We start from the raw sequence: 6,000 nt of genomic DNA, 5'->3' as shown, positions 1-6,000 counted from the left end.
TAGACAAATTTAGATTCTAACCTATATTTTTGTTATCCGACTACTGTAGAATATTTCAAAGAAACATATTTTATACTCATCTGATTATCCAGGTTTTTGGTATTTTTAGTCTTCCTCACTACACTGACGAGATACACCCTTTGTACACCATAAGGGATGAAATTTCACAATGTAAAAATTTTCCATTAATTGACGCTATCGATATCCGCGAACAAAACCGTATCCACAAGAGCCTAGCAGGAAACGATGTTGTCTTGACGGTGGCTTAGGTGATAGTGAATTTCATTGATGTTGCAACTTGAAAAAAAAATGATTGTTTTACCCTCTGTGCACCTACTAAAATTTATGTCAAAAAGTTGCATGCAAATTCCTCAATTTGAGAGCAAGAGCGTCGTGCACAGCCCTGAACCATCATAACAAATGGGAACGAAGCGTCACCCTGTAGAGTTTTTAGCACCGGGGCAACATTTTTTTCGGAACTCGCCGATGCGCTGCAAGAAAACGATCAAAACGTTATTTGCAAATGGCCATCGCAAGGGAGAAATGGCTACAGTATGTGTGAAGTGTACTTCTAACTCGAAATTCAGCGTTCAATGATAATCGCAACTGGCCAAAACTACTCGCAAGTGCTACCGGAAGTGTTCGTGCGCCAGGATTAAGTGTTTTTCGCCGCGAATGTGCATCGACAGGTACTGAAAATTGACCCCAAAATCCTCACCACTTGGAATGAAATTGATTCCATCATAATTTTCTGAGTTCCGTCGTCGCCGTGCCGTTCCCAACATAAGATACACACACAGTCTTGAAATTGGTGCTTTTTTTCGATCTCGTACTCTCACGACGCGCCCGCTAGCGAATAATACACAGAACAAAGTGCATACCTGCCTTGCCTTGTGCTGTAGAACAAACCACCCGACAATCGGTTACGGATTGATTGATTGCGTGAGTGAACGGGACAGGTGTGTTTGTGTAGAAAAAGAAAAAGACATTTCGTACCGTTCGTTTTCGGCAACTGCGATAGTGGGCTAGAATCGACGAGCAAAATTATTACCGAGTGATTGTGGAGGAATCGACTAGCAATAATTATAGGTAAGTTCACTATTGAATTTGTAAATGATCAGATGCACCTAGTTATCTACCTGGTTTTACATATTTGAGAACTTTTGAGAGCTACACAATTCGGCTCCGCCTGCATTCAAAGCTAAACAGGTACCGTTAGCTACAGATGATGAAGATACTCCGCAAGTCGCAAGTCTAACGCAGCATGTTTTCCAAGACCAACTAAGTTGATAAGGTCAGGAAAAAGCATTTTGATCTGTACACGAAGCGCATGGGATTATAAGAAAACTGCTTAATCTTGTCAAAAGTTGGCTTTAGATAATTTATCTAATAAATTGTTATGGAAAGAAACTAAAAAAATGACAATGGATATAACTAAACGAACATTCTTTGGTTTCGTTCACATACCCATTGATATTGATAGGAATTTTGTGATAAAATTAGTTTTCAAGTAACGTTATTTTAAATTAACCGGTACTGGAACAATTTCAGTAGGTAGTATAGCTAATCAGTTCCATAAAGGATTTTTAGCTTTGCATTGCGAAGGCAAATTACTTTCGTACAGGTGTTGATCTTCACCACTTCTAACTTTGCGATAATATGTAGAAAAATCTGAAACATTTACTTGAACCGGAAAATTATGTAAAGCAAAGCTGATAAAGCGCTGCTCGTTAAAACCTTTGTAAATAAAGTGTTCATTTGACGAAATGAATGTGCAAAGTATAGTTCCATTTATGTTGATTACGAAAAGTGGTTGTTCATCCCACTAGTTTTAGCAAATCATTTCAAAGTCGCATCGATGTATGTCCTTTGGAAAACATGATGCTGATCGCTTCACAGTATAATCTGGCTCATGATATCCGTTTCGTCGCTTTTTCTCTCGAATCTCAAATATCATTTTCAAGCATTTTTTTTGTACCTACATATATGTATTTCTTATCTTCAGCTAGAGTAGACTGCTTTAAAATTGAACATTGCACTGATAAGTAACACGTATACCGGTAGATTTGGAAGTAAGGAATATGAAGGATTCTGATTAAAAGAAAAAACCGAATGAATGTTAGTCTGTATTTCAATTCCTAATAATAAAACATGTTTCTTGTCAATGTCCAACTGCAAAAATTTAGAGTAACTAATTTGTGTCTTCGATTTATAATACCGATGCACCATTGCGTACTTAATGGAAAATGTTGGCCAAAGCTTTTATTTCGCTCTAAAAATTTTTAACACATTGCGGACCAAATACGAGATATCTCGTTTTTTTTTTGCTTGACGCGAATGTTCTTCACTGAATAACATAACTCAAATGTGATAAATTTTATTTAAAAAAAACGTTCTTCTACATAATTGTGTCTAGCACTTTCGATCACTTTGGTAACGAAATTTGTAGAAATTGGTGCAGTCATTTCTGAGGTTGAAAATTCCAAATGTTGGTGTTTTTTGACTTATATTTTTTCGCGATCCTTAGTGTGTCAACTTTTTCTGAACGTTATTATTTTTGAACCAAATTTAAGATGTTCTTGGCATATTTCGATCATTGGCTGCGCCCTTTTTAATAGTTTAGTTCCTCTACGTTTGCCGGTCACTCATCCCCCAATCGTGTTAAGCTAAAAGAATTTCAAAGTCAACCTTAGGTTGTTTGCTATCGCATGAACCATTGAAATTAGCGAATATCCTTCATTAAGACTGTTTTAAAGCTATCTAAAACATGCTTGCAATTAAACTTTAAAAAAATGGTCAGGTAAACCGAACAATGCTTAGAAAAGGATCATTTTGCCACAAAAATTGTTGTAAAAGTACATACTTTTGTGAGTGAAGTATTTGAGAACGTTTTTAAACCAAAATGCAACGAACTGGTCCGATTCCAAAAAACGAAACAGCGTGGTTTTTATTTATTTTATTTTATTTATTTATTATTAAATCAACAGATCAAATATTGATCCAAATGATATTTTAAAATTAAAAACTAACAACGAATACAAATCTACACTGAACTTAGAACACTAAGAATTCTTTTTCGGAATAAAACCTTCGAAACGTCAAAATCAAAATGTTCTGAGAAGCGGTTAAAAGTCTTGATGACGCCAATTATTGCAGAGTTGGCCCCGTAATTGTTTAGTCTAACAGGAACGAAGAGCTGAAGATCCCGATTCCTCAAACCACGAGGTCGGACGCTAAGTGGAAGAACTTCCAAAAGTGCAGGAGAGTCGATTCTTGATGAAAGCAGATCAGCGACGAAAGAAGCACGAGTGGCGGTCCTGCGGGCTTGCAGCGTGTCGATGTCGATCAGGCGGCAGCGGCTTTCGTAGCTGGGAAGTCGAAAAGGGTCTTGCCAGTTTAAGTGTCGAAGGGCATACCTCAAAAAACGTCGTTGGATGGCTTCGATGCGATCAGAGCCGTTTTGATAATATGGGCACCAAACCGCAGAAGCATATTCGAGGATCGATCGAACCAGACTGCAGTAAAGACTCTTCAAGCAGTAGATGTCCTTAAAGTCCTTCGTCATGCGGAAAAGAAGACCCAGGCTTCTGGAGGCTTTGTCAACGATATAGTTGGTGTGATTCTTAAAATCCAGCCGCGCGTCTAGGATCACACCAAGATCTTTCACGTGTTGAGCTCGAGAGATTGCATCGTTTCCAAGGAAATAAACGGCTGAGAGCGGGCGTCGCTTGCGGGAAAATGATATTACTACACATTTATCACGGTTTAAAGGTAGGCGATTGGCATCACACCAGGAGGCAAAAAGGTTAAACTGGTTCTGCAGGAAGTTCACATCCTCGGAGCCATTGATAGAGTAGTACAGTTTCAAGTCGTCGGCGTACGCCAATTTTGGTCCGTCGAGGAGTTGCAGCACGTCATTGAAGTAAATTAGGAATACTAACGGCCCTAAGTGACTTCCCTGAGGCACGCCTGATGAAGCTGAGAACTGCCTGGAAAAACAGTTACCCGTACGAACTGTCAATTTATGTCCCGTAAGGTAACTGCGGAACCAGCCAATGAGAGATCCACAAAATCCTAAACGCGCGAGCTTTCCGATGGCAATATCATGGTTTACCTTGTCGAATGCGGCAGACAGATCGGTATAGATGGGATCAGTTTGGGATTTCTTTGCTAAACTTTCATGCACATACGAGGTAAAGGTTAGTAAGTTAGTTGTAGTTGAGCGTTGAGGCATAAATCCATGCTGGTCGTTGGAGAGGTTGTGCTTGCAGAACATGAAAATGGGATCTAAAACCACCAATTCGAAAAGTTTGGCAATAGCACACAGAGCTGAAATTCCTCGGTAATTATTAACATCTTTCCTATCTCCCTTTTTATGAACCGGGAACATGTAAGCTTCTTTCCACAGTGAGGGGAAGGTGGCCTGGTCGAGCGAAGCTTGGAAGATAAGCCTGATAGGAGTCAGCAAAGAAGGCATAAAACGCTTCAGGAAGGTAGCTGGTATCCCATCCGGGCCCGTAGAGAAGGAGTTTTTGAGCTTAGTGGCTGCTTTAGAGATGATTGTGTCCTCGACTGTTATACCGTTTAAAGAAAAGCCCAGTGGTGAAACACTCCTGATGGCGCGATTCAGTTGGTCGTCGGTTATTGAAGATGTATCAAAGATGCTCGAGAATTTATTGGCAAAGAGATCGCAGATTCCGGAGTCAGAGTTCGCTATGATGCCATCTAAGAACATGCAGGACGGTGTTCCAGGTTCATTCCGCTGATTTTTAACGTGATTCCAGAAGGATTTTGGGCTAGTCTTGAGATTTTGCTGAATTCGACGAAGATGGTTTTGATAGCTACGTTGGCAGGCTTTTTTATAGGCGGAGTTGAGTTTGCGATATTCTTCCTTGGTATGCGGCGATTTGTGCTTGTTGAAATTTCGAAGGGCACGCCTTTTTGTCGCTTTCAGTTGTCGTAAAGCTGCTGTAGCCCATGGAGTCCGAGGATTAGCATTGGCGGTGCGTTTCGGCACATGACGGTCGATTACGTAGTTGAGGATGTGCGAGAAAGTTTCGGCTGCAGCATTAGGGTTAGCTAGTTCGAGTTCGGATTCCCAGTCTATAGTGTCCAGTACGCGAGAAATGATATCGAAATCGGCGTTTTTATAGTCCAAGTAGAAGGGTGTGAGTTTATCAGCGGGGTTACACAAACTAGAGATATTAATTGTAACCAGTAAAGCCGGGTGATGTGGGCCTACTTTAACTAGCGGTGCCGGTGCTGATTCGATAGTTGGTAAACGGAATCCGTCATTGGCAAAGCAAAGATCAAGCATCCGGCCGTTCTCGTTTACAACACTGTTGATCTGACGTAAGGTTGCTGTACTCAAAGAGTCTAGAATAATGTTAGAGGAAGCCGAAAAAGTGGAGCGTTCAGGATCGGGATACAGGAAGCTAGCTTGGCTGGAACACCACTTTATACCTGGCATGTTAAAATCGCCTAAGACGATTATGTCATCTTCTGGAGCGCAGAAAGAGCTTATTTTAGAAATGCAACTAGAGAATGATTCAGCTAAGGTCACGTCTCTCGAGCGATCAGGAGGCAAGTATAGTACGCCAACGTAAAGCTTCCGGTCGCCGAGTTCGATGCGGGACCACACCATCTCAAGATTATGCCAAGATTCATCATCGATTGGCATGGCTCTGAATTTGGACCTTACGGCGAGTAACACCCCACCACCTGTGGCCTTTCTGCTGTTACGGGAGCTTCGATCGCAGCGGAACACTGAATAATCGGATCCGAAGATCTGGTTGGAGAGAGTGTGATCGTTCAACCATGTTTCGGTAAAGGTGATAATATCGTAGCAGGAACATGAAGTAGCAAGCAGATAATCAGTCACGCAGGAATTGATACCACCGACATTCTGATAGTAGATGTTGATGAAATCAAGCGGTTCTGATGCCGATCTGGAGCCGTTGTCACTGAAATGGAGAATACCATCACGCGGAGGAAGGCAGT

At 41.1% G+C, this 6,000-nt stretch overlaps 1 protein-coding gene across 2 annotated transcripts in view; it reads left to right on the top strand.

The window, feature by feature from the left end:
• Positions 1-523: 523 nt before the first annotated feature.
• Positions 524-6,000, top strand: part of LOC129749677 (protein Gawky-like) — a 46,847-nt gene continuing 41,370 nt past the window's right edge. For both annotated transcript variants that reach the window (XM_055744718.1, XM_055744719.1), the window contains exon 1: positions 524-1,089. The gene's annotated coding sequence lies outside the window, so the exon portion shown is untranslated. The remainder of the gene's footprint in view (positions 1,090-6,000) is intronic.

Source organism: Uranotaenia lowii, chromosome 2 (assembly GCF_029784155.1).
Source record: "Uranotaenia lowii strain MFRU-FL chromosome 2, ASM2978415v1, whole genome shotgun sequence".
Lineage (NCBI taxonomy): Eukaryota > Metazoa > Arthropoda > Insecta > Diptera > Culicidae > Uranotaenia > Uranotaenia lowii.
The sequence above is the reverse complement of the archived record's forward strand: the minus strand, read 5'-3'. Positions and strand labels throughout refer to the sequence as shown.